This window comes from Uloborus diversus, chromosome 7 (genome assembly GCF_026930045.1).
Source record: "Uloborus diversus isolate 005 chromosome 7, Udiv.v.3.1, whole genome shotgun sequence".
Lineage (NCBI taxonomy): Eukaryota > Metazoa > Arthropoda > Arachnida > Araneae > Uloboridae > Uloborus > Uloborus diversus.
Window position 1 is genome coordinate 10,945,837 of NC_072737.1, and position 26,171 is coordinate 10,972,007.

Consider the following 26,171-nt stretch of genomic DNA (forward strand, 5'->3'; position numbering starts at 1 on the left):
TGTATTTTCCAGGTTTTAGAGGAAATTTTAAAAATTCCCTGCATTTTCCCTGTTTTTTTGTTGATTTTTGAATTCCCTGTATTTTCCCTGTTTCTTCAGGTTTCCCTGTGGCGTGGCAACCCTGCCAAAGTGCAGGGGTGCCCACCATCCCTTTGAGCAAGGATAACCCCTAAAGTTTTTAAATTACTGTTGGAGAACAGCAAAAATAAAAACGCTCCGGCGAATTACGCTCAGGAGCGTATATTATATATATATGTATAGTCAATTTGCGATAACTCGAAGTCCGATAGCTTAAATATTACTATAACTCGAAGTTTTTATCAAGACCCGACCCCTTTGTCTTTAATTCCATGCTAATTATTTTGAATATCTAGAAGTCAACTTCCTTTAACTCGAAGTTTTCAAAGATGTCTCGAAATTTATTTAAAAGAAAGAAAAAGAAATGAGTGATTATGAGAGAAAAATTAATTCACCTTCACTTGCAATTTCCTTAGACCATTGAGAGACCTCTTAGACCAATCATCTAAGGCAATTCCTGCACTAAAGACGAACACCTGTTGAGCCAATATGCAATAACACGTGCGGAAATGAGTAAGCTTGTTTTGTTGAACTGTATTGTTTACACTTTGACATGTTCTGGACTACGAATTTGCTTTTAAGCTCTCAAGTTGTCAAGTCAACTGATTGTACCTTAATTCAAAGGCTGACCTAAGTTAAGATACGTCCCCCTTCATTCTTTAGTTCGATCATTTGCTGATGAGTTCCCGAGAGAGAAAGATTTGTCTTTACTATTAAAGGGATTCTAAGTACTCTGTCAGTGATATTAAAAGAAAAATTTCTAAAGCGTGTTCTAATCTGTGATCCGAATTAGAGACGAACGAAGATCTGCAGCTTTCCTGAAGTAGAATCAGTTCTATTCAAGTATTTCCAGCAGTATCGAAACCAAAATAATGCTTTAGAATTTTTTCTCTCAATATTTTTGATTAAACTGCGCGTATTGTAATTAAAGACTTCTAAGTTCTGTAATTTTGTCTGTTATATGTACATATTAATTAAAATATTCGATGGCTTTTCTTTTAAAATGACGAAAACAAAAACTAGCAGTAAGTCGAACTTTCGATAAGTCGAAGTTTTTCGTTAGTCTTTTAAAATTCGAATTATCGCGAATTCCACTGTATATATACAGAGAGAGATTATATCAGAATGATTACGTCTCAGCAGTACTTAAAATCTTCCAAGTCATTCGATCAATTCAGTTTTCAAAACAGCCCAGATCATAAATTCACAATTCAACTGATTGGATCAGCATAATCCTCATTAAGACAATTCAGTGATTCAATTATCAAGGTCAAGAGTGAAATATGAAGCAGCGTATCAGCCGAACAATGTACATTCTTGTTTTTCTTCGCCAGCACACTCTTATTAAAAGGGGTCAAAGGCTTAATCCTCGTCTAGGCACATCAGGATTAACACAATCTTCGTCCAATATGTCACAGCTGATTATTATCCAAACGGAACACTAATGATGAATACGATGCATCATCCTTTTATTGTTAACTTGGTTGACACAAGTAGCAGTATAATCTTTTTGCACAAACTCCAAGAAGAGTTCTTTCAAAGAACAAAAACCTGCATAAGACTCAAGCCAGTCCCATAATTCTAGAGTAGCAAGTTATACCATTGAACTTCATTGGATTCTTGTTGTTAGAAATACCACCTGTCAATGTTCCAAAGTGGTTGCAGTTACCACCAACATCTAAACGGCAAAATTTCGTTCAAAAATGTCAACACTAGAAATTTTATAGATTTAAATGTCATGCACAGCTTATTAGATCAGTTAAAGATTCATGTTATTTGATTGATTTTGTTTGAAAGATAACGCATGCACAATACAGAACAAGTGAAACAGAATTTGAAATTAAAAGAAATAAAACGCTCACATTTTGGCAAAACTCCAACCACATTAAATATCATAACTTTGTGGTTTCAATTTCAACGCGGAAAAATGTTTTCAACTCAGTCCTATGTCAAATAACATTGCCAAATTTCCTTGCGGTTTCATGTTCCGCAATTCGAAAAAAACATGCTGCCCAACAAGAATATGATGAAATGAAAGTTTTCTTTTTACAACTGTCAAACATGTTCCCATGACACACAAATAAATAAAAAATGAATAAATAAATATATTTTTAAAAAAGTTAATAAAACAAATATATTTCATACAATGTGTAACACCAAAACACGTGTCTGCAACATGTTTGAAAATTTGAAGGCACCTTATTTACTGCTTCTGCGTAAAGCCAAAAATGGTGAAGTTCACAAAAACAGATTTTCATTCAAGAATTGCAAAGTAAAAATGTTAAAAAAAGAAATAAACTGAAGCACAGCGTCTCACGTTATCAAAAATAAATTACAACGCAGTTTTCAATAATATTCATTTTTTAAATACAATCAACGAAAACTTGCTCAAACACAACATTGTTACTTAGATCAGCGTTATTCATGATACACTCATATCGCTTCACTTTTACTAAACACTAGCATTACGATGAGCGAAAATATGAAGTACATTACGAATATGTAATTGCCAAATTACAAGGTAACTGTCTTCATACGTTAATTTAAAATTTTGATTTTTTTTTTACATAAACAAACTTATTTATTCATTTTTTTCTGGTCATAAAAAAATGTGCGTTCCACCAAAACTTGCTGATTAAAGCGGTAAAGAAAAAAGCATTGCGGATATAAAAATTCTCATTTTGAAATTACAATTTTGAAGTTTTCAAGATCTAATGAACAATTCCACAATAACTAATTAGGATTAAAACTAAACTATCGATGAAAAGAGAAATAGTATAAAAGTACATTTAATAATAAACCACTCGCATATATTACCAAACATTATGTATGAAAATGATAATCACAATAGCGATAACGACAAAATATAATAATGAAGATTATGTTATTCTTTCAGTGGTAAAAAACACTTGAATCCGTTCTTTATGCTATGGGATAGAAAAAATTGGTGCTCAGGATCAAACAACAAACAGTTCAACTTTTAATCTGATATTGAACCAAACATCACTTATAAACAAGCCCGTTACTTTAAAGAAATTCCGGGCGATGGGACACTCAATACGTTTTCTGCAGGAAAAACAACACGAGCAATTCCACGAGTAATTGACTGACATTTTTCGAGCAAAACAGTAAGTATTTTGTAACGTTTAGCGCAAAATATACGCTACGCAAGCGATCTTTTCTCCTAGATTATTATATTTTTTAAGCTAAATTTCAAGGTCTAAATGAAATTTCGAAACACAGTTCGGTTGATTTAAAAAAAAAATGTTAAAAACACGGTAACTGACATTTTTAAAAAGTACCATCTTAGTCAGTTATCGTGTTTGATATATTTTTCAAAATCATCCAAAATGTAAATCATGTACTGTTAAATTCAGCTCAAAAAATACAATAATCCAGGAGATAAGATCGTTTGCACAACGTATATTTTGCGTTGAATGTTGCAATGTACACACTGTTTTTCCCTAAAAATGCCTGTCGGTTGCCCATTGAATTGCCCATGTACAGACACAACGCATAATCAGAGACGATCAGTTTCATGGGGGAGGATGGGGGTATCAGTTTACCGAATGAAACATCGAGTTTTATAATAACAATCAAAAATACACGTTCATGCACACAGACCTGCATCTAGCGAGATGTCAGTAAAAGATAAAAATCTTTAATAGACAAAATTTCCCGAATTAGAAAATATTTTATGAGGTCGCCAGTGCAGTAGTTAGGGGGAACACCGTCGTCAAATAGTTATTTTTTAACTATAACACTGGAGGTCGCAGTGGCGTCCCATTTGGACGCTCCTGTACATAATAACAATGTTTTACAAAATCCAGAGGCTGTAATTAATTCTGTGATATCCACCCCCGTGTAATTTTTTTCGAGGGGGCGGGATCTCAAAAAAAATAAATAAATAAATAAATAAATACAGTCGAACCTCTATATATCGAAGTAGCAAATTGCCGGAAAAAAATTCGATATATAGAAATTTCGATATATGGAAACGATCTTATTCTATGATGAAAATCTCTTAAAACATTAAAATCAAAGCTAATTTTTGTGTATGAAACCCCATTTCTAATTTATACGAGCATCGGATTAAATGAAAATTAATAATTAAAAACTTAATAGAAATTATGATTTTTACTGAAACTAAAAAGACTAGGAATGATAATTAATACAGAAAAGGGATAGCTTGAAACTGATTTTACAGTGCTACTGGTTAAAACTAAGATTTGAAATAAACTTGAGGGAATTTTAGAACTCCAGAACGGAACAACGACCTAGCTACACACCCCTCAACCCCAGATTCCTTATGAGTTTCGTAGCAACCTTTAGTGAACATAATTTTCTCCCCTAACCTTCAGTTTTCATGAGACAATCAGTTAAAAGTGAAAAAAAAAATCTACGAATGTCTCGAAAAAAAAATTCGATATATAGAGATTTTTTTCGATATATAGAAAATTTCGATATGTGGAAGTTCGATATATGTAGGTTCGACTGTAAATAAATAAATAAATATAACAACAAACCTGATTTCAAATTATGTAATTCTGTTAATGACATTTTATGCCATAATTCGAACTGCTATTTGTTCCCGGGCCGTTTCCTACACATAAACAATAGATTTGCACATAAAATCATGCTGACATTTTTGGCAGAGCAACCACCTTTCGGGCCGAAAACGCGCGTTGAAACAGCTGACAGGCCCATCCCCGCTCAACAACAAGTGTCTGCGCGCGGATCGAAAAAGAAACCGAAACTCACCTGATCCGACTCGAGTCCCGCTTCTCACTTTCACCACGAGAGGGAAACCGCCGCGAAATGAGGTCCGACAATCGCCTGCTCGACCGGAGCACTCCTTCCCTCCGCGACCCAGTTTCGGGAACTACTTTCTTCCGCCTCCCCCCCCCCCTCGGGACCGGTCCGACGCGGGACTGGAATGCCGATTGAACAGATCGCGCGCAAATTACACAAACGCAACGGAACGAGCGGGTTACGTTTTTTTCCGCTCGATTCGTCTGATGGTGGCGAAGGACACTTGTTCTCTTGCGGGACCTTCCCCCCTCCCCTCTCCCCCCCTCCTATTGTTTTGAAGGACGTTGGAATCGTGATGGGATTTTAGCCACTGACCCATTCAGATCCGCAGAGAAGAAAACGAATAGTCTGCTAGCCAGTGGCGTAGTCAGGATTTCATTTCGGAAGAGGTCCAGTGAAATATGTATCACTGCATGTCCTCAAATTTAACTCATCTTATTTAATACGAACAGGAAAATTATGAGTGAAAAAGTGGACATTATTCTTTTTCGATTTTCTTACTCATTTCGGAGAGGGGGGGAGCAAGACCCATTAAACCCTCCCTTTGGCTACACCCGAGTTTTCCCAAACTGTGGTCCGGTGCTATCCAACTAAAACGTTAAATATAATTGAGATTGAAAGACGAGTAACGATATTTCAGTTCAAAAAGAAAGCATTTTTATGAGGAATTAAAAAAGTTCTTGCTTAAGTACAGGCAGGACGCAGCAGCTCCCCCACCTCCTCGAAACTCTTGGAAAGTAATCATACTTCACAGTAATTAATTTTGTGTACACGATGAAGTTCATATTGTTACGAAAATACATTTAGTAAATTGCTAACATTGGGGCACATTTTTACAGCTGGTATATGATACTCGACTAAAACTTATGCTCCAAAATTTTCAAGACTCATGATGTAGAAATTTGGTGATAATGTTTTTATTCCTAATTGAATTTCAAATGGAATTTTACTTCCATAACTCAAAATAATAATGTAAGAAATGAAAACCAGACAAGAACTCTGAAAAACATACAGAACAATGAGTTCTTCGATTTAAAGGAAAAAAAAGTGTAAATATATTAGAAAAAATAGATTTAACTATGTATTTTTTTTCCGCGTTAGAGGGGGGGGGGAGTCTGCAAGGGTTCGTAAGGGTTCGAGGTTCCTTTTCTGGAGGGGGTCCGCGGAGGTCTGAAGTTTGGGAACCTTAGGGCTACACTATTGCTGCCAGCTCGTTGCTTAGGGTAGTGGTTCTCACAACCTTTTCTCTACTTTTTTACTCCAGATTCCCCCGTACCTACCACTATTAATGGTTTAACTAGTTGGATGGGACCCTGAAAATAGTTCTGATTTTTTTTTAAATCCAGACCAGAAGTCGAGCAACCCCTGGTCCCAGAGCCTCCAAACCCGTGAAACTGCTTACATCTCTTTGCTTCTCACTGCCTCATATGTTCACAAAGCTTTATCTTATTTTCAAAGTGTAGTTATAGTGCGCCGAGTTAAGTAGTTGAAAAGTACTTGAGATAATTCAAGAGATTTCTGATAGACTGACAAGTTTAGAAGAATTTAAGTTGTAGATGGAAAAATAAAATTCCGCAAAGACCACGTTAACACTTTCGTCCAGTATGACTCGAAGTCAGATTTTACCGTAAGAGCACCTGTCCCGATCACAATCTACATTTCACCAATCGAATATACAAAAATACCCGTTGAACTTCACGATATCCCAGTCAAAACTGTCTTTTTGTAACATCTTTTAAATAAAATAACTAAAATGAAATACAGTATAACTCCAATTTAACGATTGTCAAGGGACTAGAAAAAGTTATCGTAAAATGAAGGATATCATTTAATCAAGGAACATAGGCATGCAATGCAGTCAAATCCGGACCAGTGAAATACATCATTAAATCGAGGAAATCGTTAAATCGGGTATCGTTAAATCGAAGTTATGCTGCAAATATTTAATCTTAAAACTGTTAAAAGCTTTTTAGTTCTGCGAAACAAAATTGAAAAATAATTCGGGGGAAAAATAAAAAACATAGCAATATGTTTTTTATAACAAAAATATTCAAACAGTCACATAACCATTGACAGTTTCTTTAGATACACATGAATGATTTTCTACTGTAGAGTGTATACTATTTCATTCAAATCATATTTTCCAATCTGATTATTTAGCAGAATCGCAGTCATACGCGAAATTTAACCCCTTCAGTCGGAATTATGAAATATTTGACCAAAAATGTTGATATTTGGTACGCAGTGTATTATGGTAAAGGGTACCTTTAGACAAAATTTTGAGTTTGTAGGAGAAAAATTAAAAGAGTTATGGCACGTTCAATATTCCAAACTTAAATTTTAAAATCAATATTTCATATACAAAAACGATAAAATACCGAACAAACTTCATTATAAAATGTTCTACAAACAATTATAAAACATAATATAAGCGTTTGAAACGATTAATCAAAGATTATATATTTTTTAAAAAATCAGGAAAAAAAACCTCGCTTTTCAGATGTAAATCCATGGTTGGAAAAATGAGCCACTCTATCTCTCAATCCTTATCTGTCAGTGTTGTCAATCCCAAACCGAAAATTATTTCACAGATAATAAGCAGAATGTATAGAGTCAACTACAAAAAAAAAAAAAAAAATCAATTATTAAATGACTAGCAGCTATTTAAAGTGGTTGTCCGGTATACCGGACACCAGGTCTGAAGGGGTTAAGAAAAAAATGTATAAGAGAGCCAAAAACGTGAATACGTACTCCGTGCGTAGAAGACGTCAGAAAAACTACCAACCGACGTAACTGAGACCGTAACCAGAGAGCATCACGACACAATGAATCGCATCCTCGGAACAACTTCTCCGGAATGAACAAAAGAGCAAAGTTCGTCCGGATTTTACGTTCGAACCGCGCTCTTTTCTCCCCCCTCCTTCCCCGGGGTGCGGAGAAATCGACCTTTTCGGCAACCACCCACGAGATTCGGAGCATGAATGGAACGCCAAGAAATCGATCGTGTACGTGGGGAAGATTACACGCGCGCGAATCGTGGTGAATGGCCTGTCGGAATGTTACACACCATATGGTGGATGGGACAACACTGCTGCAGACGAAAATTATGGGATTTCGTGTTGAGAAGTATTCGGACTTGACGTGTTGATGTCCAAAAACATTGTTACAAGTTTTGTAGATGGATTTTTTTAAGTGTTTAACCTGTCGCAATCTTGTTAGATTTGGAGTTAATTCCAAAAATGTGTGTGTGGGAGTACGGTACATGGCTTTTTCCCTAGTATCATTTACTGAGCATTTAAAAAAAATAGTTTAATACAGGGTTGCCAACTTAGGGGTTTTCCCCCTAAATTTAGGGGGAAAATTTTAGAATGGGATTTTTTTAGGGGGATAAAATTTTTAGGGGTTTAAATTTTACGGTTTAATTATGTAAACATGTTCTTTTACCTATGAAAATGCTATTTTTCGATTGTTTCATGCATTATTTTACTGACATATACTTTTTGAGCCTTTGTAACCATTGGTTTTGATCAAAAATGACATAAAAATGATTTTATTCCACTCAGCAACGAAAAATAGCAATGGTCACGTGACCTTTTAATCCCATGTGTGACGTCACAGTTAAAGGATCACGTGACTTTCTGACGTCATTTAGGGGTTTTATGAGTTGAGTTTAGGGGGAAACATTTTTAGGAGTTGGCAACCTCGGTTTAATAAAAAATTAGAAAATCTTCTAGAACTAAATTATATATGTGGCAGTGAGAAGCAAAGGGATGTAAGTGGCAAAATTTTAAAATTTAGAGATAACCAGTACACATGGTAGGTGAACCTCTCCTCTGTCTTGGGTAGCAAGAGATGGTACTGGTAGCCCTGGTAGTTGCTGATATACAGCTTGATTTAGAAAAAAATTTCAACTGAAAGCCTACCTAGGACGTTACCTTTAAACGCGTTTTACTCAAAACTTGAAAATGTCCACTTACATCCCTTTGCTTCTCACTGCCTCATATAATCAAGTATTAATACTCTTCTTTACTAATAATAAAGCAGAAAGTCTCTCTGTCCGGAGGATGTCTGGATGTCTGTGACGCGCATAGCGCCTAAACCGTTCGGCCGATTTTCATGAAATTTGGCACAAAGTTAGTTTGTAGCAGGGGGGTGTGCACCCTAGTTAAATTATCATAACGTGGAACTGTAACGTCGGTACAAGCCAATTGGCGAGAAAATTCACCATACATTATTTGTAAATATACAAGCGAACCAAAAGACCTTTAATTTTTCTATTACGGGCGAAGCCGTGCGGGTGCCACTATGCATTAATAAAACTATTTTCAATCGAAAAAAAAAATGACTAAGTCCGAAAACACATGGAAAAACGACTAAGTTCGAAAATGGAAAAACGACAAAGTCCGAAAACACATGGAAAAATGACAAATTTCGAAAACACATGGAAAAACGACAAAGACCGAAAATGGAAAAAGACAAAATGCGAAAACACATGGAAAAACGATTAAGTCCGAAAATGGAAAACGACAAAGTGCGAAAACACATGAAAAAACAACTAAGTCCGAAAATGGAAAAACAACAAAGTCCAAAAACACATGGAAAAACGACAAAGTCCGAAAACACATGAAACTAGTATGAAAATAAAAGAACAAATAAAAACGAACAATCGGATAAACAACCGTGTTCCATTAATTTTACTTAAAAAAACAATTTCACTTTTTGAAGCATTACTTCAAGCTGTTATCTCTGCTGGCTTAGCAGTTAGCGTAAAAAGTTGTCAACAAATAATTTAGACCTTTAGGGGGGTGGGGTATGAAAATGTGGGGAGGGGGTGCAAAGAAGTGTTACATCATGCACTTTTTTACAAGCTATTTATGTAAAAAACAGCGTGACATGTGACAAGAGGAGTGGAGAGGGTAAGGTGAAATGTAACAAAAAAAAGGGGGGGGGGGGCTAAAAATATCGAAAAAAAAAATGTGACATCATTTAAAGACAGACCCTAAGACTTCGGTAGAAATTGGCATCGCCAAGATGGTGTGACTTTCCGAGACTCATTTTTGCCGCCTAATTTGGCGAAAAGTCACAAAACATCACCAAGCTTGGTGATTTTTAATGTCTCATAAAGAAATGTATACATGTATATTTTGCCAGAACATCCCCGTTTATTCATCGAAGGATATGAAAGAACTGCTAAGACATCTAGTAAATTAGTATTTATTAGTTTCGTAATTATTTACCAGCGTTAAAAGAGCTCATGTCCCATTCCTTACATCCACCAGGCAAATGTTTTCCTGTTCTCTTGTAAAGTACCGATCATGTGACTTACGTCATGCTGGCTCTAAGGTACAGAATTATCAACAGCCCAAAATCTTAAAAATCTCTTTCAGAACTTGAAAACATGAGTCTCAAGCTAAACTTACACTGGCACTGACTGCATAACTTCACAAGGTTAAGTGCTGCATTAAGCGGAATAAACGCTCCGAGAAATAACATTTGCATGATAAAGGCAAAATTCCATGCTTTCTTCGGCCTAAATGGCAAGAAACGTCGAAATGTTACATAGCAGCGATTTTTAAAAGCCGAGATGACACTTTAATTCCAAACGATTCACGAAAATATGTAATTTTCCCATTTACAACTATAAAGCTCCAATGCAAGGACCTCTCAAAATAGATAATTGTATAGCCAACGGTATTTTTTTATGTCACAAAAAAAAGTGACAATGAGTAAAACCAACGAAAACAAGTCCGTCATTCAAACACCAACTATCACCTGACCAGTGAACCTGCAAAATACCAATCGATCTGTCACCGATCTTTTGACAGAGGAAGGGGATAGCTGAAATAAAATAAAGTCGTACATTCGATAGCTGTCACAGCTATTGAAAGGGATTCTAGAAATAGTGTGACACTGTCAATGGTCACTTAAGGCAGCACATTAATGACAACGAAGTCGTTGACCCCTCGGTTCAAAAAGTCGGTAATTACGGAAAAATTTTAAACGCTAGCTCGGATATCAGAAAACAAATCACAGAAACAATCATCATAATAGATACTTGTAAATGACTACGTTCTAGATGTAGAAAAAAGTTGAAGAAAAAAGGAAGTCATTTGGATTTAGACGTTTTGAATTCAAATTATGTTTTCCGAATTGCGATAAGACCCTACTCGTTGCGTTTCTTGTTTCTACGAATGGAGTGGAATTTGATAAGAAATTTTCACCCGTGCTATTATGAATGGTGATTTTCTAGAGTAGGTAAAACGAGGCGTATCCATAAAAAAGAAATGGTGATTCGGATGCAGTAAAAAAGATTGTATGGCCGACATCTACCAGTACACTTATCATAAAGATTATTTCCAGCATTTTACGCTATGTATTCCTATCAATCTTAAATGATTCGAACTTGTAATCTGGGAATTTTGTATTTAGATTAAGTTTTTCTGATTAAGTTCATCAAACAAGGACGGATACAAGGGAGGAGCGATGAGGGCGATCGTCCCTCCCTTGAGGGACCTTGCACAGGCAATTTTTCCAAATTGAAGTCCTAAAAGGCAAAGTTAGACCTTTTTTGAAGACGATAAGGAATGGAGTTTCAATCTCCCTCTCGGAAACTTTTCGACATTGAAGTTACAAAAAGGCAATTTTAGATTTTCTTTCATGATGTCAGGGGGAGAAGGTTTTGAAGCATTTCAACGGAAATATTACGAAATTGAAGTTGTAAAACACAATTTTGGAATACCTCTTTCAGCGGAAAATTAGACATAGGTTCAAAGACCTCCTTGGCTAAATTTCGATATTTCAGTTGCTTCTGGTGAAAATTCTGTGGCAGTCCCCCTTTCCCCCAAAGCACAAGTTAAAAATTCAACCGCCCCCTCCTTGAAACATTTCTAGATCCGCCCTTGTCATCAAAATATATGTCTTCACAAAAAACTTTTTTTTTAACGTTAAGTCTGCTTGAGTTAAGCTATGAAATAAATAAAATCAAACTATAGACGATTTGTATCTATAACAACGAAAACTTGGCTCTCCAACTAAATATTAATAACAACCGTCGTCATGCTAATCTGAAAAATTAGAGCAATTTTCTATTTTGGCTATACTGTATGAAATTATTCTACAGTGGACGCCGGTTAATTGAATTATCCGCTTTATGAATCCATTAAACTTTTAGGGAGGTGTTTTAACGGTATTTTTCTCTATTGTTTGAGACTTTCCGAGGTTTTTATTTTGGTGCATCATTTCCCAAGGGATAGGCACCCTTGTAACGTACGCTTAAGGTACCCTTAAAGTTCGTGCATAGTACATATATTTATAGTACACATACATACCCTGCATAATTAACAGAACGCATGCTTCATAGACAACATTAAAACTTTCAAATTATCACTACAATTTGCTGAAACTATTTGATCTCTCTAATTACTTGAGCAAACAAATTTTCAAAGTAATAGCGGCGATAAAATTGAGTAACTAAGGTTTAAGCAAATCTTTAAAAATCGAAGAACAGTTTCAAAAACCAACGGTTAAAGTCTCAAAGTTTTTCTTTTAATGATAAAACAAAATCTTAATTTTCTATAACTGATTAAAAATAAATTAACGAATAAAATAAATAATAATCATAATGAACAAGAAGGGAAGAGGAATTAAGAGCTGTTGAATAATCAACGAATTCTCAGTCGAAAATACAAACTTACCTCATTATTTTGACGTGGTTTGTTTTTAAGAAAAATATTAAATCAAGTGGGGGGAGGGGGGAGGACGCGAGGGAAAACTATTTAAAAAAAAAGAAAAAAAAAACTAATTTTGACAGCGGAAGAATGGTTTGAATTTTCGTTTGATGTAAAAAAAAATTGCTGTCATTTAAAAAATCTTAATTTCACAGACGATTTCGAAAAATAAATGGCAGCACTCAAATTTACAAAGTAAGTTTAAACTTAACGTTTGTATCCACGTAAAAAATAAATGATAAATAAAAAGGAACTCTCAGTGTTCCGTAAAGTGATTTTCTCAACTGACAGATGGCGTGCGTAGACACAAAAACATACAACTCAGCTGCTAAAACAAACTGCCACTGCAATAGAAACCAAAAATATTGAAATTCAAGGGCGGGAAAAATCCAGATCATTCGTCAAATTGTTTGTCTGGATGCCATGTCACAAGGAGAGATGAAAAAAAGGGATGACAAGTGATAAAAATGCAAGAGGAGAAAAAGAAAAAAAATCCTTACCGGATGTCGCATTTGCGTGTCCGGTCGAGTCGAAGTCCGGTTCAGGAATGCGAACACAACATAGCCTAGAATGTTCTATGGGGGGCGATCGATTGCGGAGGAGGCTAAGCACGCTATATTTAGTGCACCTGATGACGTAGACCGTTGCCAGGCAACGAACGGCAAACGCCATTCGGGTCCACACTTCACAACGGAAATTCGATAATGCGTAAGAAAAGTGGCAACATGAAACTACTTTTTCCGCCATGGAATTATCGAGGGAGCAAAAGTGACTCCAAACTTTTATCTATTCCGTCCATAAGTTTAGAGCACTTTAGTATTAATTAACGCACATTTTGACGAAATAATGTTAATAGAAAATAAGGAATAAATAAGGTTGTATCAATCTTTGTTTTTGATGACGTACGTCGTTATCAAGTCAAAAAAAAAATAAATCATTGAGATAATATTTCCGATCATTTCCATACAATTACTAGTATGTTGTGGCCATCACGAAACTTTCTTCTATATTTTTCTTTTTTTTTCTTTTTTCTGATCCCTCCCCATGCTTGACGAGGAAGCAATATTCCCAACAAAAACAAAATGACACATGCAAAAACTTGACGACTATCCCAATGTCTGAATTACTGCAAAAGCAAAGCAAAGAGCGAAAATTGAAAGTTATTTTAAAAGCCTTGCTTGAATGAATTACAAATATTTTATTTGTTAAAAAACATAAGATGGCAACAGTTCAAAATTTTAAATCATTGAGATAATATTTCCTATCATTTCCATACAATTAAAATCACGAGAAAAACGCAGACGACAATCTATTACGATTTATCTTTCTTATTGTTGCATTAATAAAAATATTTTTATTCGCAAAAAAAAAAAAAAAAAATCAACACCTCTTGGAGCGATCGGCGTCAAAATAGAACCAAAGCCTGTTTACATATGGATTCACATATATTCCAAATTTCAACCAGAACGTAGCATTACTTCTTGAGATAGGGCACTCAAAATGGAAAAAAAGAACGGGTGATTGCGCTACCCCCCTTTTAGCTGTTGACACCAAAATAAAATCAGTTCTTATACCCACTAAGGGCTACTTGCCGATAAATTTTTCTTTCATTCCGTTCATTATTTCTTGAGATACAGCAGTCACAATTGACGACAAAAAACGTTCTACAGCTCAACCCCCGTTTGAGTTATTGACACCAAAATTGAATCAGCACCTGTTCCTGTTAATACCAACATATGGACCAAATTTTGTTTGATTCCGCCAGTAACTTCCTGAGGAATAGCAAGCACGCGTAACTCGAAAAACGTCCCATTGCTCCACCCCCCTTGTAGGAATTCGCGCCAAAAACTAATGGGCACAAGTTCACATAGGGGCACATATGTGTACTAAATTTCGTTCGATCTCATGCGGTAGTTTTTGTTGTAGAGCTGCCAAAAAAAACTGGTCACACACAGACGTGACACACATACATACACACACACACACACATACATACACACACACACACACACATACATACACACACACACACACACACACAGACAGACAGACATTTTCCAAAAATGGTCGAAATGGACTCAGCACACCTCAAAACGTTCGAATCCGTCAAAATTCGAAATTCGAAAATTTGCACGAATCCAATACTTTCTTCTATATATTAGATATAGAAGAAAGTAAAAAAGTAAGATATCACTCGTTTCTTATCAGGTTAAAAAAAAAGTTGAAAAGCAATAAAAATTCCTTTCTAATTTGTGAAACAATCGACACTTGAATTCAGGGAGTATGCGGTGTTTTTACGTAACACATTGCTCGCCGCTCACAATTTTTTTCATGTACCGCGCGCCTTCAGTTAAAGATCTCTCACGAGTTAACTCGTGTTTTTCAAGTGTCATCTGTTATACTACTGCTATAGTTAAAAGGGAGGGGTTGAACCCAGAAAAATTAGGTTTCTTATTATTAAAATTATGCAAATATAAATTAGATTCAAAAACGGTCTTTTCTTTTGGTAAGTCCCGTCACGCCCCGAGCAGGGGCGGATAGAAGGATAGGGTCATGGGGGTCGTTACTCCCCCCTGAAGCGTCGGCAATATTATCCGTCCACATCCGTGTTCAAACACTTTATGAATAAAATTTAAACGATTTCAGTATCCTTTTCAACTTATTTTTTAAAAGAAAACAATTGAAATATTTTTGTAGTAAGTTACCGCCCTAAGATAGGGCTAAGGTAGAAATACTTAAAATACACCGCCAGCTCAGTTATTCCATCCGAGGCCTGCAGTTTCGTGCCTTTTACCATGCTTTGCCATCAAACTTTGGGTTGAACCGCACCATTGCTGCGGTCACTCATCTGGTGAGCTTAATTCTACATTCGCTACCAGTTTGTTTGGCTCTCTTGGCTTTCTTAAGAGGTTTTTCACCTCCAGCTTAGGTAATTCCTATTCCGGGCTGATGAGTGCTAAAAAGCACGAAACTGCAGTCCTCGGATGGAATAACTGAGCTGGTGGTGTATCTTAAGTATTTGAAATATTACTTCTATTCATTGTTTATGAAATTAATTAGTAACGTTTATGCTCTACTGCCTTATTTCTGGCCAGTTCGGTGCTTTTTATTGACTCAAACAGTTTCAGAAATTTCGCGCACCCAAAATCATTGCGTCGGTTCGTTCATGGAGGGGGGGGGGTATACTATAGCATGACTCCTTCCCCTAAAATGGTAGTCTGTATCTGCCCGTGACCGTGAGTCCCCCACCCCCCAAACAGCCACGGCGTTGGTTTTAGAACTTAAGAGTCTTTGACAAGTCATGTATTCCAGCGGGTGGAAATAACATTTCATACAAAAGTCCGTAAAGTTATCAGTGCGGCGCACGGGAAAAAAAAAGATTCAACCGTTATACTTATGCAAAAAGTAGTAAATAAGTAGTAATAATAAATAGCAGTAAAAAAATAAATAAAACGATTTGAAATATTTAGTCCCTCCAGGGGCATGCACAGAGGTGAGGGAGGAGGGACACCTGTTAGTCTGGGTCCGAGCCTGAAGTGGGCCCAATAATTTTAAAATTAGGGGTGAAATATAAGGGTTAACAATATGGAAGGGAGCCCGGAAAAGTTATTTGTGACGGGCCCCAAAATTTCTGTGCACGCCCCTGGCTCCCTCTTCATAGAGAAAAATGTTTAACGCAAAATATTACTAGGAAAATTTTAAAACTTGAATTGCTTTTGTCAATAAAATGTTATGAATTGTTGAAAAACAACACAAAATGTGTTGAATCAGTAATTTAAATGATTTAAAGATTGTGCCGTTTGTTTCGAAACGTGCAGCTCCCGGAGTGTCTTCGAGATTTTTATGCGGTATGCATGTGTTAAGCTCAGTTACACTTTAATATTCTTTAAAATAATATGCTTTGGAAAAAAAAATCACTTCATATCCACTGAAATTATATTCGATGAATCCACTTTTTGTAATTTCATTTTGGCACAGTGAAAAGAGTTGCACAGAAAGCAGAAGCAATGCAACGAAATAACTGAAATGACGTCATAAATTGACGAAACCATTCGGAATTTCTAAATACGAGATACCAAATTCAGTGCAGTTTTTTTTTTGGTATTGGGCGAGATTTCCATAGAGCTCCATGCTAATCGTCCGGACTTCCATCGGCAATCTCTGTAAAACTGTCTTTTCTGCATTGATTCGCGGCATCACACGAACGGCACACAGATGCAATTCACTACTCATCCCCAGTTTTCACTAAAATCATTTTTACCCTACGGAGTATTAGCTTTATTTCAATTACAGTGGACGCCGGTTAATTGAATCAGTGGTTTATTGAATCAACCGCTTTAATGAATCAAATTGTCAAATCTTTATTACTAATAATAAAGCTGAAAGTCTCTGTCCGGAGGATGTCTGTAGGATGTCTGGATCTCTGTGACGCGCATAGCGCCTAGACCGTTCGGCCGATTTTCATGAAATTTGGCACAAAGTTAGTTTGTAGCATGGGGGTGTGAAACTCGAAGTGATTTTTTCGAAAATTCGATGTGGTTCTTTTTCTATTCCAACTTTAAGAACAAAACTATCATAAGATGGACGAGTAAATTACGAAATTACCATAACGTGGAACCGTAACATGGGTACAAGCCAATTGGCGAGAAAATTCACCATACATTATTTGTAAATATACAGGTGAACCAAAAGATCTTTTAATTTTTTCTATTACGGGCAAAGCCGTGCGGGTACCACTAGTAAAGAATAAAATCCAGCTTTACTGAATTTGCCACTTTATTGAACCAGCCGCTTTATGAAATCAAAACTGTTTGGAAGAAACGTGATTCATATAAGCGGCAGCCACTGTACTATTTCACCAGAAATTGTTTTGTTAGGTGATATAAAACCAATTTTAATGCAAATACATCTGATTCAAATCGAACTTGACGTAGATAGCGCGCTAGTAACTCAGAGAAAAAAAAAAGGGAAACAGGCAAATTGAGAGTTTTTTACGAAATGAATGTCAAATGAGGATCGAATGGAGAAAGAAAATCAAAATTTGATTTTTCTGATTAACATAGGATTTCCAAAAAAAAAAAAAAAAAAAAAAGAAAAGAAAAAATGTTAAACTACTCTTTATATGAAGGGGTGATATCTGAATGGCGCAGAAAGCGCCATAGAATTTATTTTAAGAGGGTTTGAAAGGTTTTTTAGTCTCGCTAGAGGACTGTTCATGTGTGTGTGTGGGGGGGGGGTGCTATCGCTTTTAGGAGCCACCCCTGATAAATGTTAACTATTTTCTGTTGGAATGGAAATTGTGGATGCATATAAAAAACTAGTATGTTGTGGCCATTACGAAACTTTCTTCTATATTTTTCTTTTTTTTTTCGGATCCCTCCCCATGCTTGACGAGGAAGCAATATTCCCAATGAAAACAAAATTACACATGCAAAAACTTGACCACCATCCCAATGTCTGAATTATTGCAAAAGCAAAGCAAAGAGCGAAAATTGAAAGTTATTTTAAAAGCCTTGCTTGAATGAATTACAAATATTTTATTTGTTAGCAAACATAAGATGGCAACAGTTAAAAATTTTAAATCATTGAGATAATATTTCCGATCATTTCCATACAATTAAAATCACGAGAAATACGCAGACGACAATCTATTACGATTTATCTTTCTTATTGTTGCATTAATAAAAATATTTTTATTCGCAAAAAAAAAAAAAATCAACACCTTTTGGAGCGATCGGCGTCAAAATTGAACCAAAGCCTGTTTACATATGGATTCACATATATTCCAAATTTCAACCAGAACGTAGCATTACTTCTTGAGATAGGGCACTCAAAATGGAAAAAAAGAACGGGTGATTGCGCTACCCCCTTTTTAGCTGTTGACACAAAAATAAAATCAGTTCTTATACCCACTAAGGGCTACTTGCCGATAAATTTTTCTTTCATTCCGTTCATTATTTCTTGAGATACAGCAGTCACAATTGACGACAAAAAACGTTCTATAGCTCAACCCTCGTTTGAGTTATTGACACCAAAATTGAATCAGCACCTGTTCCTGTTAATACCAACATATGGACCAAATTTTGTTTGATTCCGCCAGTTACTTCCTGAGGAATAGCAAGCACGCGTAACTCGAAAAACGTCCCATTGCTCCACCCCCCTTGGAGGAATTCGCGCCAAAAACTAATGGGCACAAGTTCACATAGGGGCACATATGTGTACTAAATTTCGTTCGATTTCATGCGGTAGTTTTTGTTGTAGAGCGGCCACAAAAAACTGGTCACACATAGACGTGACACACATACATACACACACACACACACAGACAGACAGACATTTTCCAAAAATGGTCGAAATGGACTCAGCACACCTCAAAACGTTCGAATCCTTCGAAATTCGAAAATTTGCACGAATCCAATACTTTCTTCTATATATTAGATATAGAAGAAAGTAAAAATACAGTATTCATCACGAACATTTTCATCTTAAGAGGTCAGAAATTTTAGTTCGTCTTAACCGAGACGTTTAATTTAACCTACGTATTATGCATGAAAGTTTTGTTGGTATTGTATTGTATCTTCGGCAGTTAAAGGTTGAAATCTTTACGAAGAATCATTGTGCCATATGAAAAATTCTCCCCATACAAGAGGCACTTCTGTGAAAATGTGTTTCTAAATTCCCAGTACATTTTCTTTTGAAATATTTGCTTTTGAGTCTTCAATAAATATGTTACTGCTGAAACATTGCCTGGTTTTTGATGTCAAGACTGTGACTCTGCTATGTTGGAAAATTCCAACAAGTTTAATTTTTTTTTTTTAACAAATCGAACTCAACGAACAAAATGTTCGTTTTAGCTGTGATTTAGTATTTCGCGTGGTTGTATAGAGAGAATTCAACTGTACCAAGGAATGTGTGGGATTTGGTACAGCGTAGAGTTAGTAGAAATGTATGCATTCTATCCGACTCTTCCGCGTCTTTCGAAAGGGTTGGTCGAAAATAGCGCCTCGAATGCGCGAAAATACCAGCGGCGAAGTTGGAAATTGCGCGAAGACGTCACAAAAGCGTCGCACCTTTTTTTTTTCGATTCGGGGCCATTGTTCCGCTGCGCATCTGTTTAAACGGAGGGAGAGAGAGAAAAAAAGCTGCGCACTTCGCTCTTTCCGCATACACATTTTCACGAATAATGGGGAAATACTCAATGACAAATATTCATCGCCTGCGTACCTACATATCGCACACGTTTTATTTTTGTTCTCTTTTCTCACGTTTCTGATTTCAAGAGCATAACTTATGCATTCTGCAAGGGTGGATCCAGAATTTTTTTTAAGGAGCGGTTTTTTTCTTTTTCTTACCTTTTCGGAGCTCTGTCCATAAACGTCACTTAAGGGGGTCCTGGCCACATTTTGAAAAAAAAAAAAACAGTTTAGAGTTTTGAAATTTTTTGCATTGATTCACCATCCATTTAATAAACGAAATCATAACATAAATATTTTTTAAAAAATATTAATTTTTTTTAAAATGGGGTTGCTTTAAATCGCCTAAAACTCAATATTCTTGGTCAATTTTCAAATTTTTTTCAAAAAAATACGCCCAAATATCTAAGCTTTCATTTTTTTTTCGACGATTTAAAAAATATTAGTTCAATATAAAATAGAAAATGTTTGAAGAAAAATTCATAGATACATTTTAAAACATATTTTTTGAAATATTTATTTTTTTTTTTAAATTTGCCGAATAAAAATTAAAGTAAAATGTTTGAAAAAGATATGCTCCAAATTTCATTGCTTTATCTTTATCGGTTCTTGACTTATAAGAGTTTGAATGCAAGAAATTGGGAAAAGTTGCATCATGGAGAAAAACGCGTTTAAAGTTTAAATATAAGTTGAATGCGTGCAACAAAAATAATTATATCTGCCGTTATAATTAAGATAGAATCAAGATTCAAACATCCTTTGAAGCAGAAAAAAACGGAGTATTTTTTTCTATGGTACAAAAAAGTTGCAAAATTTGACGCTTTTTGTCTCTCGGACCCCTTAAAAATATAGCCCCCACCCTCGTGTCACACCTTACGTCCTTCCATCTTTTGTCGCATGTCACGCCGATTTCCAATAGCAGAAATAAAAAAAAAATGCATGGCGTCACACTTCCAATTTGTCGCAAAGTGTTACAATTTTATGACACCCCCATCCCTCCTTTTCAAAGCGTGGCTTCATTTGTGGACGATCCCTTACTATAAACAATCTACAAATTTCATTCTGAAGATATTTTTATAATGTAGGTTTCCGAATAACTTAAATTTTTCTGAAGATATTTCAAATATTTTTTCAATAGGGAACACGTACATGACAGTTTGAATGAAAAATATTACCCCTTCAAATTTTTCTATTTCGTCTACAACACTTATGAAATGAAAAGTGAAATCTTCCATCCTTAACAAGAAGGTGCGCCTAGAGGGGGGTTATGGGAGGTCACTAATACCTCCAAAAATAATTCGTAATCCGCAAATTTTGACTGATGATTCGGAAAATGTTGCGACTGTATTGCAACATTGCAATTTTTTTAATTATACTTAGTGTCTCTTCAACTTAAACGTATGCATGTTTTATTTATTTATTGTGACTGATTTTTTTTTTTTTTAATCATTCGGCAAAATTCGGAGTTTTATTCGATGAAATGAAAAATTCGCCCCTCCCGAAAATATCGGTTCAGGGTGCCCTTGCTAAAAGTCAAAAAAATATTATCTGTGCAATTGTTTAAAAATCTCTAAAATGTGACACGTTGTCCTTAAGGTGAAACTCTAGGAATACGTTCCACTAAACAAACCCATAAGCGGATAATTCAATTTCAAGTCCAAGAAAAAAATTTTTTTGTAAAAACGTTTAAAAATCTCTAATATACGACAAGTTATCCTTTAGGTGAAACGTTCGGACAACTTTCCGCAAAAAATACTGCACGTAAAAATACTCAAAAATCTCTAAAATATAAATAGTTATCTTTAAGGTGAAACTTCGAACTACTTTCCACTAAACAAACCCATAAGCTGATAATTCAATTTCAAGTCGGGGGGAAAAAATTCTAAAACTGCATAAAAATCTCTAAAATATGACAAGTTATCCTTAAGGTGAAACTTCCGGACTACTCTCCACTACACAAACCGACCAGGCGATAGTTCAGTTTGTCGAGTCAATGTCCCTTGGATTTGAAAACGGAAAATTTCTTAGAAAGTATCAAACTGCCGTGTGGTCGTATTCGATTTGAATAAACAGCGGCAATCCAGGCGCACAAAAACAAAAAAGTCCGGCAGAAATCGATCGCGTTGCGACCGGCAGTCCAGACGTCGCCGCCAAGAAACCGGAAATGGGATCTAGTCCCTTTGCAAATATGCTAACATTGCATTTCGGTCTCTGTTTTCTGGAGATGGTTTTGCGTCGCACCTTTTTCGATAAAAAAGGATACTTAGATTCAGGAGAAATGATACGAAGTAAAATTTACTATCTGAGCATTTACGCAATTTAAAGACCCCCCCCCCTTTTTTTTAAACAAATTAAATTTAAATAAAAAATTTTTTTTAGTATTTATGTTATGATTTTGCTTATTAAATAGATCATGAATCAGGGCAAAAAATTCAAAATTCTAAAGTATTTAATAAAATTTTTTTCAAAATGTGCCCCGGACCCCCTTAAATAGAAACGAATAATTTGATGTACTGGTATATTTTCCTGACAGTGCGAGCAAGGGATGCAAACACACTAAAAGACCACCTTCTTGAGAACCTGGGCACGGGCCTTGTTACAAGCATATTACGCTTCTTCTATGCGCATGTACAGTCGACTCCTGCTACAATGCGATCCGACTTACGCGAAATGGCTATAACGCCCGTTTATTTTCACCAGTATAGAATTTTAGGCCTAACGCGAATTCCTCACCCGCAACGCGAAAATTTTCGGTGGGGAATCGTGGTGTGCAAGTATTGTCTTTGTAATTGGCTACAATATTTTTTTCGTGAAAAAAGACCTTCATCCCTTTCGCATCACTCAACAGTAAAGCAACTGTTTAAAAACACATTAGTTTAACGGTTTGATTACGCAGCATAAATCATCATCATCATCTTCACTTTTTTAAGTTACAAATATCATTACTGGATCTGCTGTACAGTACAACTATAGTGCACTAGCTTTTCTTACTGTACACTGTACGCACCGTATATCGATTAATTGTCTTTTTTCCCCATTGATGTTGTGCGTTGTAGCAGTGTTTAACGTTGAATAAAACGTTTTTTTTTAAATATAAGTAAACATTCACTTCTTTATGTAAGAAACAGTAATGTTTAGTTACGAAATGGTTTTTAACACTTGAGGGGGTGTTTACAAGTGTCTAAAATAATTGGATACGTTTATAAAAGTTTTTACACATACCCTTTTTCCACAACGCGAAATTTCGACTTACGCGAAGGATCTTGGAACGCATCCCTCGCGTAAGTCGAGACTCAACTGTATCTATTAACCCTTAGTAGCCTGATTTACGAAAGTGATTTATTTTTAATATTACTGTGTTTGCTTGAGGGTCTAGATGAAGGGAAAAATAGCTAAAAAAAATCACAATATTTATTTTACAATATTTACAATACACAATATTGTGTATTCAACAAAACTTTTAGTAAAATGTGTTTACTTGTTCACTTTGCCGCGCGAGTAATATGTCATAGATAAAATAAAACAATAACGACATTTGACTTTTTTTTAAATTTCGTTGGAAAGAACACAGTTGGAATACAACAGTAAAATACGTAACCTATAAAAAAAAACCAGCCAACCTATAAAAAAAAGCTAATAGTAATGTGAACATTCGGTTTAAAAGATTGGTATCAAAATTGAAACTCTAGGTTATTAAGGGTTAAAGAAAACTTTACGCTCTTTCAAAACCGTTCCGCCACACCCAAACCACATCAAACACACCATCAAGAAACTAATTTGACATCGAAAATCGCCACCAAATCAAGACGTCAAGCCGCGAAATGACGGGTTATCGCAAACGGGTGATATTCGCTGGCTGTTGAGGAGCCGAATCGAATACCAATCCATCTTTCCAAAAGAGAGAATCGCCGCTGGTTTGCGACGACACCGCGACATCACTTTATGTTCCATTCCGCAAACAGAACCCACCCCAGAGAGGTGATCTTCTTCCTTGTGCGAACTCGGGAATAAAACCCTGCTGGAGGCTGTTTGGTTTATTTTCGCAAAGGACGGAACTTTCTCTTCGATTTGGAACGTGCACGGCATGAGATTCGAATGCGGGTATAGGTTGACGATCTTAATCCATGGTTTTGATAAAATCTCGGGACACTTGTTTTGCTTTTTTTTTTTTCTAAAAGATCAAGACGTGTCTTTTCTTCCGCATGTATACGACGCAATGAAAGTAACATTGGGAGTCGATGCATTGGGCGAAATCTATTTTTGATGTTTAAAACTTAAGGCGTCAGTCTTAATGAGTTTTAGAAGGTTTTGGTGGATGCACCGAGAATTTTTAACGAGTGGGCTACATTCGCGTCACCCTTTGGGATATTTTTCTCCTCACTTATATCGCACAAGGAAGCCACGCCTTAGCATATAAACGAAAAAGAAAACTAAACCGTCAAATCAAATAACCAGCAGTCAACAAAGCATAAGGAACCTTTTTTCTTTTAAACAAAAAAGTTATTTGCTATCGAACTAGAAAACCGCCCGTCAAGATATGACAGGTGAAAATTGCTTCTACATTTGAACGAAGCGATAACCTGTTTGGTGATATTTTGAGCGTTGAAATTTTAATCCTAACACCAATTGGATAAATCCTAAACTCCAGTAGATGGCGTTTGTTGTCGACCAATTTTTCGTTTCTTCATTCCCCTGAAATGATACAGTAATGATCGAGAGTGTTCTTAGCTAGGTTGCATCTTTGGATGACATTAATTAACGAAAATAATAATTAAAAACCTCCAAAAGGTTTTTCGCGATTTTTGCAGTGAAAACAGTTAATTTTTTTTTTTTTAATTTAATACCAAAATAAAGAGAATTTTCCCCCGCGTCTGGTAGAATGTGTTTGGAACTTCATCTCTCATAGAATCCGAATTATAACGTTTTCTAAAGCAGATTTTAATAACGGCTAAGCCTTTATTCATGCGATTGATAACCGAATTCATTGTCGGCCGACAAGGAAATAAATCGCAATGATTTAAAATTTTTATCTGTTGCCAGTTTCTATTTAATAGCAGATGAAATACTTGACATTGATTTTTAATAACATAAGGCTTTTAAAAGGATTTTCAATTTTCCCTCTTCAATCTACAATTGCGACTCAGACGGGGGTTTTTAAAATTTTTAATTTTATCGTTGCTGAAATTTCTCAATTGAAATGACACAGTAAAACAGTTAAGTGACCGGATCCTGTCCAGTCTCGTCACAATAAAGCCTTTCCCTGCATGTTAAACATTACCAAAACATTATCAAATGATCATACCGTGGAATTAGTTTCATTGTTGATGACGTCAGGAACGTTACTCGATCATTGGCTATTATATATATGAAGATTCCCGTTTTCGAGAGAAATTCTTAACTCGTTAATTAAGAAGTGAAAAATTCAAGAGGTCAAAATTTTTCATGCAACGGTGAATGATTAGTTATGATCAATTAACCTATAATAAGCAAGTTTATCTTATATTATCAAGTTTGTAAACGATATTCTTTGAACAACATTTGTAGATTATTAAAAAAAAAAAAAAAAAAAAAAAAAAAGATTTTTTCAAGAATACCCTAACCATTTTTTCCAAGCAGAAGTTTTTATCAGGGCTGTGGAGTCGGGAGTCGAAGGTTTAAAATTCCAAGAGTCGAGTCGGTCATTTTCTCTCCAAGTTCGCAAGGGCCTGTTCACATATCGGCCGTCCGTTCCGTCTATCACGTTTTTTTTCCTCCCGAAACCGGTTTTCTTTGCTGGTTGCCATGACAGCAAGCCAACTTGGACGGGACCGATTTTGATCAGAAGAACTTTGATATCTGACATGCGTCAAAAGTAGAACATTATTTCATAGGTTTCCGCCAAGCAGCGCGCTCTTCTCTCTGGCGGGTGAATTCAGTCACGTGATTGATGTACGGCGACCATATGGGAATGCTACTCTGCTTTAAGAGCAGTTCACTTATCGGCCGTCCGTCCCGTCCATCCCGTTTTTTGGCGTCACGAACTGCCGACGCGAAAACAGAGTAGCATTCACATCGGGTCGCCGCACATCAATCACGTGGCTGAAATCCCCCGCCAGAGAGAAGAGCGCGATGTTTGGCGGGAACCAATGAAATACTGTCCTACTTTTGACGGCCGTCAGATATCAAGGTCATTCTAATCGAAACCGGTCCCGTCCAAGATGGCTTGCTGTCATGGCAACCAGCAAAGAAAACCTGTTTTGGGTGGGAAAACTCGGGATAGACGGGACGGACGGCCGATAAGTAAACAGCCCTTTAACTCAGCCAGTGCTTGCGGAGTCAGAGTTGGATTTTGGGGCAAAGCAATCGTAATTGAAGACTCTAA

The 26,171-nt window shown here is 36.0% G+C and overlaps 1 protein-coding gene across 2 annotated transcripts in view; it reads right to left on the reverse strand.

Annotated features, from left to right (window-relative positions):
* The window catches only part of LOC129226597 (terminal nucleotidyltransferase 5C-like), a 107,328-nt gene that overhangs the window by 17,816 nt on the left and 63,341 nt on the right, over positions 1 to 26,171 (reverse strand). The window contains exon 1 of one of the 2 annotated variants that reach the window (XM_054861222.1): positions 4,840 to 4,900. The exons of the other annotated variant lie outside the window; for it this stretch is intronic. The gene's annotated coding sequence lies outside the window, so the exon portion shown is untranslated. Of the gene's footprint in view, positions 1 to 4,839; positions 4,901 to 26,171 lie in introns of those variants that run through there. 2 annotated transcript variants of the gene reach the window in all.